Source organism: Mandrillus leucophaeus, unplaced genomic scaffold (assembly GCF_000951045.1).
Source record: "Mandrillus leucophaeus isolate KB7577 unplaced genomic scaffold, Mleu.le_1.0 Scaffold57, whole genome shotgun sequence".
NCBI classification, from domain to species: Eukaryota; Metazoa; Chordata; class Mammalia; order Primates; family Cercopithecidae; genus Mandrillus; species Mandrillus leucophaeus.
In genome coordinates this window covers 1,344,958-1,357,168 of record NW_012106141.1, presented here as the reverse complement: position 1 = coordinate 1,357,168, position 12,211 = coordinate 1,344,958, and the positions used below count along the sequence as shown (strand labels likewise).

General features: G+C 39.5%; 1 protein-coding gene across 1 annotated transcript in view; it reads left to right on the top strand.

The window, feature by feature from the left end:
* The window catches only part of PTPRG (protein tyrosine phosphatase, receptor type, G), a 602,014-nt gene that overhangs the window by 152,866 nt on the left and 436,937 nt on the right, over positions 1 to 12,211 (top strand). The gene's annotated exons all lie outside the window — the stretch shown is intronic.

Sequence of the window (12,211 nt, the reverse complement as noted above, 5' to 3'; positions counted from 1 at the left end):
CCTCCACATAAACACAGATACTCAACCACTTTAAATTTGTAGAAATTGGTCTAGGACAGAGGTAGTTGATTCCCAACCAGCAATGGGTCTCCTTCTCCCTGGAAACATTTGGCAATGTTTGAAGGCAATTTTGATTGTTAGACTTTGGGACAGGGGAGTGTGCTGTTAACATTTAGTGGGAGGAGTCCAGCGACACCATAAACGTAAAGCACAGGACAGTCCTCTACAACAAAGAAAGATCTAGCCCAAAATATTAACAGAGCTGCAGTTGAGAAGCCCTGCCCTGATTGTAACGAGAGAGATACAAGTCCATACCCATAACTGAAGTCCCAAGACTTCTTCACCATGGCATTGCTCCAGTGTTGAGTAAATCTGGCATCACAAAATTAGTCTTATGTAGAGCTGGAGACAAACAGGGAAGAAGAGAAGCAAACCTGTTAAGTCCCACATAGTCTAGGATTCCATCAAGTATATGGGATGAGCAGGAACAGAAGGGTGTTTTCTTTAGAAAGTCTCCCTCTTCTCTTTCCTCTGCCGTGAGCGCCTATCTAAAGAGGGGAGATTCAGAGTGGATAAAGATCTCAGGAAATCTTTTGCTCTAGCGTTTGATCCCTCTTCTCAGTTTCTTCTGTTTTCAGTGTGTAGAAGTCATGTGTCAAAGCACAGACCTGTTCAGAATATCATAAGAGTTAATAGAGGCTTCAGCCTTCTTTTAGGCCACATTCTGGTTCTACAACTGACACTTGAGGAGGTATTTCCTGTTGATACCATTCAAGGAGCTGTTTCAGGAGGGCCCTGGTGCTGCCTGGGGATGGTGTTCTAAGTACTTGATTCCATCTGCAAGGCAAAACGTTTTGAGAGAGAGAGGATTCTCTTTTAAAGGAATCATAATGTTTTTAATGTTAATTATACAGGCTACTCGATTAATCAGCTAAGTGCCATCTTTATACATAAGGGAAACTGGGAAGTGTTTCAAAATGAAGAGTACCTAGCGGCTTGAAAGAGATGTTTGCTCTGTATTTATAGGGACTTGGGTAGCTGACGATTCAGACATCTATCAGATGGAGGGCTGTCTGCTTAGAGTCATGCCTCAGCTACACACACACATGCACACGCACACACACACACAGAGCACACGCTTTATAGGCCATCTTCGTGCCTTTGCCAAGGTCTTTCTGTTCCTTCTTTTAAGAGTGCCATCATTTCTCGCAGAGATATAACTGGAGAACAAAGTTTGCAGAGGCGGTTGGATATATATTCTTTTTACTCCCACCTTCTGCCTGGAATGAAGATGAGGTATAGGCTGCACTCCATTTCATTGTTGACCCACTTTGATAAGAACCCAAGGAGTGGGACCCAACGGAGCCTCACTGGTTTCCCCAGTGGGGAAACCTTATAACTGAAATCCAGTCTCTGCTTTTGAAAATCTTAATCATAATTGACTAAAGGCAGTCTTTCAGTAAATAAATAAATAAATAAATAAATGCGTGTTACAAATAAAGACTTCAAGATTTGAGTTTTTGGTAGCCCAATGTCAGTCAATGAAAGAAGTGTTTACAATTAAAAATAGTGATTAGAAGGGACATGACTTCTGTGGTATTCTTGACAAAAATACATAACTGTACTCCAATCCTGGGATGACATCATACACCTTCAGATTGAGGGATATTCTACAGTAAGTGATCTGGACTCCTTTGTCAAGATCATGAGAGACAGGAGACTGAAGAACTTCTTATAGATTGGGGAGGGCTAAGGAGAAATAACAGCTAAATGTAATGTGGGATCCTGGATAAGATGCTGGAATTGAAAAAGGACATTAAGGGAAAATCTAGTGCAATTCAGATAAGATTTTTCATTCAGTTTATGGTGTCATACCAGTGTCAATGTCCTGGTTTTGATCTTTGTACTGTGGTTGTGGGCCACAGTCAACATTTGGGGAAGCTGGGTCAGGGATATATGGAAATTCTTTGTATTGCTTTAGCAGCAACTTCTCTATAAATCTAAACTTTGCTCAATACAAACTTTTTTTTTAAAGTAATAGTATACATAACGAAACTAGGTTAAACAATTTCTTTCCGGGCCAGGCGTGGTGGCTCACATCTGTAATCCCAGCACTTTGGGAGGCCGAGGCGGGAGGATCCCCTGAGTTCTGGAGTTCGAGACCAGCCTGGCCAACATGGTGAAACCCTGTCTCTACTAAAAATACAAAAAAATTAGCTGGGCATGATAGCGCATGCCTGTAATCCCAGCTATTTGGGAGGGTGAGGTGGGGGAACTGCTTGAACCTAGGAGGTGGAGGTTGCAGTGAGCCGGGACCGTACCATTGCAGTCCAGCCTAGGCAAGAAGAATGAAACTCCGTCTCAGAAAAAACAAACAAACAAAAAATTTCTTTTCCCTTCTCATCCAGATAGCAATTTAAATAGCATTTCACGTAAATAGTTCACAAGTGTGTTAGTTTTATGAGGTACAAAATCAGAAAAGTGTTGGTTCTAAATATTAATGATAAATTTTTTTTTTTTTTTTTGAGATAGAGTCTCGCTCTCTTGCCCAGGCTGGAGTGCAGTGTCATGATCTCCGCTCACTGCAAGCTCCGCCTCCCGGGTTCATGCCATTCTCCTGCCTCAGCCTCCCTAGTAGCTGGGACTACAGGCACGTGCCACCATACCCAGCTAATTTTTTGTATTTTTAGTAGAGATGGTGTTTCACTGTGTTAGCCAGGATGGTCTCAGTGATCTGCCCGCCTTGGCCTCCCAAAGTGCTGGGATTACAGGTGTGAGCCACTGCACCTGGCCGATAAATTAATTTTTAAAATTGAGAGGATACATTAGTAAACTCTTTTGAGGTTATTAGTACGTGGCATTTTTAAGAATTCAAGTAATAGACATTGTGAAAATTTTAATAATGTAAAGTAGAAATGAGATTATCCTGCTCAATTTCTATCGTTACTCCCCCTCACATTATCACTGGACCACCTCCCAGTGTTAAGTTGGGTACAAAAGTTTGCAGAGTTTTTATTTCACAAACGAGACTATGTTATATATAACACAATGGGATCATATTGTATAAGGTATAAACCCTTCTATTAATATAACTAACTTCCTCCTCCTCCCCCACTACCACTTAATAGTAATTCATGATTTTTTCCCCCAATATATATACTTCTACCTATTATCATTTATCTGCCTAACATATTAAATTTTTTGAATTTGTCATAACATATTTACTTAACTTCAATAGTCTGTAAGAGTGAGGTCATAAAATGTTGAACATTCTTGTTCTTGTACTTCTCCCTTTATTCCTTTTTTTTGTTTGTTTGTTTTTGACATTAAGAAATACCGCTTGTAATTCAGGCTTACATTTTTGTGTCAGGAGGATTTGAGGTCTTTGCCTTGTGCAATCTTTGCATTCCTTTTTAATTCTTTTGTTTCTAAAGTGTAGCACTCCAGACATTAAATGTCTGGATCTAAATATAAGAATATTTTACATTTTAATTTGTAGAGAAGAAAAATTGTATTTTAAATTCCACAGTTTCTGGCTTTTATTTACATATTTTGGACTACTTTGGTTATGCAGGGAGCACAGAAGCATGCCTTAGCATTTGGAGATTTATTATTTTCTAGGTATTAAGAACGTGAATGTTCTGCGGCAGTGGAGAGATGTTTGAGAATGCTGGCCTGGCCTGGCCCTCAGAAGTTAATTTAGGGCTTTTAAACTCTGGTGCAAATGCTTAGGTTACCAGCAGGGAGTTAATAAGTAAACCACAGAGAAGCCACAAAGGTGCCTATATGTGGTTGTTGTGTAGTTTATCATTAGACCAGAAAGCGGAGGAAACAGCTGACCAACCAATTCACAGAAATTTATCATAATTGAGTGGTTAATACAAGCATACTAAACAGATTAAATCTCAATAGTTTTTGTGTATGCCTTGGTAGAAAAAGTAGTAACTGCTTACTTGCACATCAGAAACATGCTCTTGGGATGTTAACATGTTTGCATACAGAAGCTTATGCTGCAGTGAGACTGAAATAATGAAAATGATGACAGTAAAAAGGAGAAAATGTAAAATGCATGCTAGTTGGTAAAAGAAAAATGTCTCTTTGCTTCCAAAGTTTTTAAACTATGAACAAACTGTTTGTGTTGTGGGATATATTGGGTTAGCGGCCTTTTAGTATTAGGAAGAACAAGTTGTATTTTTGAATATAGAAGGCCAGCATAATTACTCAGAGTACAGTAAATGTCCCTATCATTCTTTGAGTTTAATCTTAACATAATTAGCTCCTTGCACAATAGAGTGTTTAATTTGAAATGCTGCCAAGGCTCATTAAGCGAGAGAAGTATTTCCTGAGATCTCTGTTGTTAAATTTGGGATTTTTTGTATGAGATAATTTTCTCATGAAGTGTTAGGGTATCAGAATTGTTGTTCATATTCTGACATTTATCACCCAAACTCGCTGAAACACTTAACATTTTCTCTTTTATTGATGGAGCCTTTTATGCATATTGGGGAATTTGCTATGTCACATGGAAAGAAATTAATTTCAGAAGCCTTGACAAGCCTTCTGAGTGATAGGTCCATTTGCCCTGCAGTGCCTTCCCCACACAATAGCGATAGTAAATGTGAGCTGGTAGGATTTATATGAGCTGGTAGGATTACATTCTTTTATCTCTTGTTTTGGGTTCTGTTTGATTATTGATTTCTGAGTCAGGATAAGCAATACAAAATGTGAACACCGGTTTTTGTTGTTGTTGTTTGTTTTTAGTTTGCATTTCTATTTTGGTTGTGACTTGACATCTCCCCATGTTGTTTTTGGTTTGTTTTTGTTTTTCGTTAAGACAGGTAGTGTATCACTCGCTCTGTCACCCAGGTTGCAGTGTAGTGGCACGATCAGGGCTCATTGTAGCCTCGACCTCCCAGGTCGAGGTCAAGCCATCCTCTTGCTTCTGTCTCCCAAGTAACTGGGACTACAGGTGTGTGCTACCATGCCTGACTAATCTTACTTTATTTTTTCATTTTTAGTAGAGATGAGGTCTTACTATGTTGCCCAGGCTGGTCTCGAACTCCTGGGCTCAAGCCATCCTACTTCTTCCGCCTCCCAAAGTGCTTGGATTTTAGGCATAAGCCACTGTGCCTGGCCCCCAGGTGTATAAAACACAATGGAACCATCCTTTTTTTTGGAATGAGAGTACAAAATATTTTAATACACTTTGATAGTTTGTTACATGCATCAACTGACATGGTTTTACTAGTAAGGCGTCTTATTTTATGAGATGACTAACGTATGCATACTAGAATTCCTTGGTCTTTGTAAGTACTTCTATGTGTTAACAGGAAGGAAATCTAATGAAGAGTATAAACAACTGAACAGTAATGATTATTAAGAACCAATATAAATTCACCAGGAACAAATCCTATGACATTAACCTCATATCCTTTTTTTGATAAGTAATGAACCAGAGTTGTAAAAATTCCTCACAAATGTCATTGGGCAGTGTGAGCTGCAGGACTATAATGCTGTTCACTTTACATGGTGATCAGACACCTTGAGTGTTGATGACTAAGACAATAAAAACCTAGAGAGACAGATTTCTTGCCATGCTTCCAGGCTGTGTTTTTCTCTGCGTCCTCACGATCAGCTCAGACTGCAACATTAGAGCAGTTTTAAATCTTCTGATATAGGAACATGGGAGTCTTTTCCCATTTATCGAGGTCTTCTTTCTTTCCATGGTTTTCTGTAGTTTTCAGTGTATAATTCTTGTGTTTTGGGGGATAAACTGATTCCTAAATATTTTATTCTTTTTGATGTTTTTTAAGCGAAATTGTTTTCTTAATCTCATTTTTGGGTTAAATGAGATTAATCCAACAACTGAATTTTATTGAGTCATATGTTATTTAATGACAGGGCTATGTTCTGAGAAATGCATCGTTAAGTGAGTTCCTTATTTTATATATCAGAGTGAACTTATATGAACTTAGATTGTGTAGCCTACTATACACTTAGGCTACATGGTATCGCTTATTGCTCCCAGGCTATAACTTGTAAACTTTTACAGCAAGTTACAATACTGAATACTGTAGGCAATTGTAAGGCAGTGGTATTTGTATATCTAGACACATCTAAACACAGAAAAGGTACATTAAAAATACAATATCAGCCAGTTGCAGTGGCTCACGCCTGTAAGCTCAGCACTTTGGGAGGTCAAGGTGGGCATATCACCTGAGGTCAGGAGTTTGAGACCAGCCTGACCAACATGGTGAAACTCTGTCTCTACTAAAAATACAAAATTAGCTGGGCGTGGTGGCAGGTGCCTGTAATTTCAGCTACTTGGGAGGCTGAGGCAGGAGAATCAGTTGAACCCGGGAGGTGGAGGTTGCAGTCAGCTGAGATCGTGCCATTGCACTCCAGCCTGGGCGACAAGAGTGAAACTCCTTTTCAAAAACAAACAAACAAAACCAATATCATAATGTTATGCTACAACGTTGTATATGCAGTTTATTATTGACCAAAGCATTATTAGACGGCACATGACTGTGTGTTGATTCTGTATTCTGAAACTTTGCTCAATTAGTTTATTGAGTCTAATAGTTGTTTTGTAGATTTTCAGTAATTTTCTATATACAAGAGCATGTCATCTGTGAGCAGAGGTGGTTTTAATTCTTCCTTTGCAATCTATATGCCTTTTATTTTTTCTTGCCTGATTGCTGTAACTAGAACCTCCAGGGCGGTGTTGAATAGAATAGTGAGAGTGGACATTCTTGCTTTCCTAATGTATTTTAGGGTTTATGGTCTTCTACTATCTGTGTGTATATTTTTATCATAGCTCAGCTCAGTCTGTATATACAATCTTAATATGGTGCTTTTTATAAGCCTTTACATTATAATGAAACAAATCAAAATTCCTTTTACAACTGAGAATGTAGAAAACTGAACCAAGGATTGTCTCCACTACAGCCTATGGTTTTTCACATGAAATAGTCACTTCAGAAATGACCTAGTGATGGTTCCTTGTACAGGTCCCTTTGGATGCAGCTTTGCTGCATTGTGGCGTGAGACACCACCACTAGTTTTTGGCTCCAGTAATACAGTTGTCATGTCTGGCAAACTAGCATGGATTTTCAAATTCATCTGTTCATCACATATTTATTGAGTGCTTATCAAATAGCAGGCACAATTGATGTTCTGGGGAAATAATAGTTAATAAGAAACTTAGAGTCTTATTGCTAGAGGCCGACAAATTAAGAAACTGACAAAAGTAAAATTTTTAGACTATCTCCCCACCGCTACCTTTTCTAGAATTTGTATTTTAAAATCGTTTAGCAATGGACCAGCCACGCACAATGGCTCATGCACTCATGCCATGCACAATGGCTCATCCCAGAACTTTGGGAGACCAAGGCAAGTGGATTGCTTGAGCTCAGGAGTTTGAGATCAGCCTGGGCAACATGGTGAAACTCCATCTCTACAAAAAATACAAAAATTAGCTGGACATGTTGATGTAGGCCTGTGGTCCCAGCTATTTGTTGGGGGCACTGAGGAAGGAAGATTGCTTGAGCCTGGAAAGTCGAAACTGCAGTCAGCTGTGTTTGCACCACTGCACTTCTGCCTGGGCGACAAAGCAAACTCTGTCTCAAAAAAAAAAAAAAAAAAGAGAGAGAGAGAGACCTATGGCCAGGTGATGAGGTATGAAGCCATTTCATGCAAAGAAGAGCTAAAAAAATGAGAAGTGATTGCATGAAATGTTTAGCTAGAAATCTTGGGATATAGGATAAGAAGGGGAGACTTGATTGATTTGGTTGTAAATATTTGTCCTATGGACATGGGATGTGGATTAGCATTCAGAGTAGTGAGCAGCAGTGGGAGTTGGAGTGATAGAGATTTGGGTCTCTCCATCCAGGAGATTTCCAATGGGGTCAGTTTCTACTGACCTTTTAGAGAGACCATGCTATGCTGTCTTTTTTTTTTTTTTTTAATTTTAATTTCTGTTTTAGTCCCTATTGGTCTTCATTCCACTCATTTGTTGCCCTCCTGGCATTCTTATAACATTGTTGGCCCTGTCCTTATCATTTTATAAGGAGGTTTTTCTAGCCATTTGGGTTTTCCACGAGCAAGTTAGTAATATAGTGAATGTGATAAAAGCTTCTATGGAGTTGACTAAATTTATTTTAGGTACAGAACACTTTCCTCAAATACATTTACACAACACCTTTTCCTTTTCTCTTTCTCCTATATGTAGAAACGAAGAGAGAACCTTAGCCCAGATACCTGTCCTCTTGGCTTCCTTTTCATTGTCTTAGGATGGCGCCTGATGAGCCTCTTCAGAACCATGGGACACAGCTGGAAAATCACAGGCTCTGATATACTTTGGAGATCTGTATTCTTCCGTAATAGTGTTTCCCAACCTCAGTGCTATTGACATTTTGGTTCCCTTGACAGTCCTGCCCAACTCTTTCAGTTCCAGGCATCATGTATGTAACTACACCCATGTATAAAGGAGCTACTGCTTTTCCTTATGGAGTCTCATGCTGGGGGTAAGAGCTTGTGGGAAGGGAGTTCTACATTTGATTGACTCCTAGTTAAATGCCATTACAACTGACAGTGTACCCCCTTTTTAAGAAAGTACATGTCAGATCTTTCATCTTCTGAGAACAAAAGCTGGGAACAACTTTCTGAATGGAAAAATCACCGGGCATGTTGAAATATAGTTAAAAGAGTATTTGGGTAACTTATAAATGGTGGGTCGGTCAACTGCGTGTGTTTACACAATTCCAGGGACTAGCTGGGAAGTTGTTTCCTCTGAAAAGGGACTTGCTCGGCTGGAGTTGCTTTCTAAAAGGCTAGGTTTGTTAAATAGATTTGTACTCTGTTTTGGGAAGCCAAAATGTCCCGGAAACTATACTGTTCTGAGATGACGTATTTTGAAATTAGGTGAAAGCATTTACTATGGAGTTGCTCTTAATTAAATTTGAAAGATGAGTCATTGATCTTGGAGATGATGATTTGTCTTAGTCCTGTCTTGGTGGCAGAGTTAGGATGAGGTACTAAGGACTTAATTATTTAAGCTGTGTGCCATTTCACTTATTTGTGTTTTTCTACAAAAGTCCTGCATACTTCCATGAATGTCAAAAGTGATGTCTTAGAATTCCATATCTGAATACCTTGCACACCATGTTAGTTGGCCTCTTAATTCAGAGTATTCGTCTCTGAATTCGAATCGCTGTGACTGTGTTGCCACTGCTTGTTCACCTGTCTGCCTTTCCCATTGGATTGAGTAGTCCAGAGTACATGTTTTCTTTTGTTTCTGTATCATACGTGTTTCTAAAAAGACTAGACCTACAGGAGGTATTTGCTGAGTAGATGGGTGTCCCAGTCTCCTCTGTTTTTCTTCTAAAATGTCCTTCAGTATTCAGCCTTCATTTTCTATTTTCTCTGCTGTCATCTCAGGCCTCTGCCATCTTGCCTGGGGATTCTAGTAGATGATTAATGGCTACCCCAGTGCCACTCTTCTCCTTAGCAGACAGAGCTCACTTTGCAACCTTCAACCCCTGTTTTAGCAGAACTTCTCATTATGGCTGGTGACATGCACAGGCGGTCACCAACAGCTCAGTACTGTGGCAGTTCACACAGGTGAGGTGTTTAAGGCTGGGCCTCCGGGGTGTCTGTCCTTGGGGACTTTTTCCTTTTAACTTTAATTATCGTTGTAAAGGTAAAACTTTACAGTGTAAACCTTGAAGAAGCGTAGAATCAGGATGAAAAAATTATTTGCTGAACATCATGCCCTGTCTTCTGACCAAACCACCCGTCCACTTAAGGTCTTACTAATATATCAGGCCGTTTGTCACCTGTGTACTGGTGAGGCTCCTGATGTTCCTTGTTTCTGTGTACCCTTCCCTGTGGTTCTCCACCTGGGGCCTACCAGTGCAAAAGTCCTGCCCTCCGGAAACCTTTCCTGGATTGTTCCATGCGGAATAACCTCTCCTGCTAGGATGTCCTTTAAAAATACCTGTAAAGTAGGAGTCCTTATTTAGTAACTCAAAACTCCTCTCGTTTCAGGAAAGGAATTAAAATAGCCTACAGGAATATGTAAGAGTCAATAAGAATTCCATGGGGACAAAAAAATAGGATCTGTTTGTTAGGATATAAAACAGTGCCAGAAATGAGATTAATATAAAAATACGTGTCATAAAATTCGAGATAGCTTTTATGCGTTGAAAGAGTTACCTTGTCATAGTCGCTCTTTTTTTGGAAGACAGGGTGGAGTGGGGCCAGGTCTCACTCTGTCACCCAGGCTGGTAGTGCAGTGGCACAATCACAGCTCACTGTAGCCTCTACCTCTCAGGCTTAAGCAATCCTCCCACCTCAGCCTCCCAAGTAGTTGAGACTCTAGGCATGTGCCAGCATACCTAGCTAATTTTTGTTGTTGTTTTTTGTAGAGACAGGGTCTTACCATGTTGCTCAGGCTGTTCTTGAACTCTTGGCCTCAAGCAATCCTGCCACTTGGCCTTCCGAAGTGTTGGGATTACAGGTGTACAACATTCTTAGTTGTTTGCTTGTTTTCTTTGCTTACAAGCTTTTGGTGGTTTAAAATGGCGGAAGACATTTGAAAATCCATGACATACTTAGGACATTTATAGTCACCTCTTTCTTCTTGACTCTGCTAAATTGTTTAGGGAGTTTTACATTTTTTCTCCTGAGCCGTTTCTTTATCCCCCTTTTGAAACCTAGCTGTATGGTTGCTAAATTGATAATTACGTTACTGCAATCAAATGCTGTAAGTAGCAGTATAGTGATTTAGTAATTGGGTTAAAGTTAGTGTCATTCACTTAATATGAAGGCACATGGTATACCAGCTCAGTGAAATGAATATTAAGATTATAAGGTTATCTGAGCATATGTTGGGTCAGCCCTCAGGGAATTGAGTCTGGTGGGGAAGATAGCAAAACTTACATAAACAAACAAATGCATTAAATGATTAGAAATTGTGTCAAGTCACGTGGAGGAAAGTTTTGATAGAGTTGATCTGCCTAGAAGAAAGACTATGCAAGTTCCTTTCAAGATTGCATTTGAGGTGAATCAAGAAACGTGGGAAGATACAAGTTTTTTGCTTGTTTTGGTAGGATGTTGTCCCTGGTGAAGGAACAGTTTACACAGAGACTTCCGGGCTGGCAGTGGTTTGATGTGTTTAGAAAGGTGAAGAATGTCCACATAATTGGAATCATATTTTAACTTTTTTTCTTTGGAAAAGTTGAAATTCTCTTTAAGGGCATGAAGTTTATTTACCTTTCAAGGGCCTCGTCTCTTTTTGATATGAAAAAGCAGGTACAAGGCTACATTGTGGTTCAAGTTTTCCACTTGCCATTACTACTAAACTCTAAGGGGAGTGATCTTCAAATTGGATTCCTGACAGATTTAAAATTCCCCTAGCAAAAGAAAACCCCAGGGGAAAAACATGGTTAAAGCTAAGGAAAGTGGGATGCCTCAAGTTTAATCAGAGTACCTGTTCTCCTGCCCAGAGCCACTTACAGTTCTGTCCTGCGTGTGCATTCAGTAAATAATCTTGACATGTGGTGTTTGCTTTCATTGTTGACTGTAGTAAAATGTCATTTATTTCACTCTGCCAATTTGAAAATCATGCTCTTTTATGAAAATACAAGTAGATGAGGTGTAGAGGTGAGGTTTTTGCTGTCTTTTCACTCAATTTGTAAATTTCATAGATCATATAACAGGGTAAACTATGACAGTTTGCTTAGAAGCAGACACTGGGCAAAATGTATTCTGAATGTTGACTGCAGATCTCTATTCTGCTGTTTGTTTCAAAAAACCACCTGTGTGGATTTCTTTTTTACTACTGTAGAATATTTGGAAAATATGCTGAAGACGACAGAGGCAAAAATGATTATCCATACTTCTGTCCCCAAGAGCTAGCCACTGTTGGTGTTTAATTTTTTAATATCTTTTTCTGTATGTATCTATGCACTTTAATTCACGTGAGGACTCGTGTATTCTACTTCATTGTTATCCTCTCACATTTAACCGCAATGTTTCTATACCACATGCAGTAAAAGCCAGATGCTAAAGATCAAAGTATCCATTTTATCAGTGGTAATGCTACATTGGACAACACAGTTTGGATCCACTGATACAGTGGAGCATTTGTAGACTCACTCTTTTCCTCCTTTCCTCCTTTCCTCCCCTTCTCCCCTTCTCCCCTTCC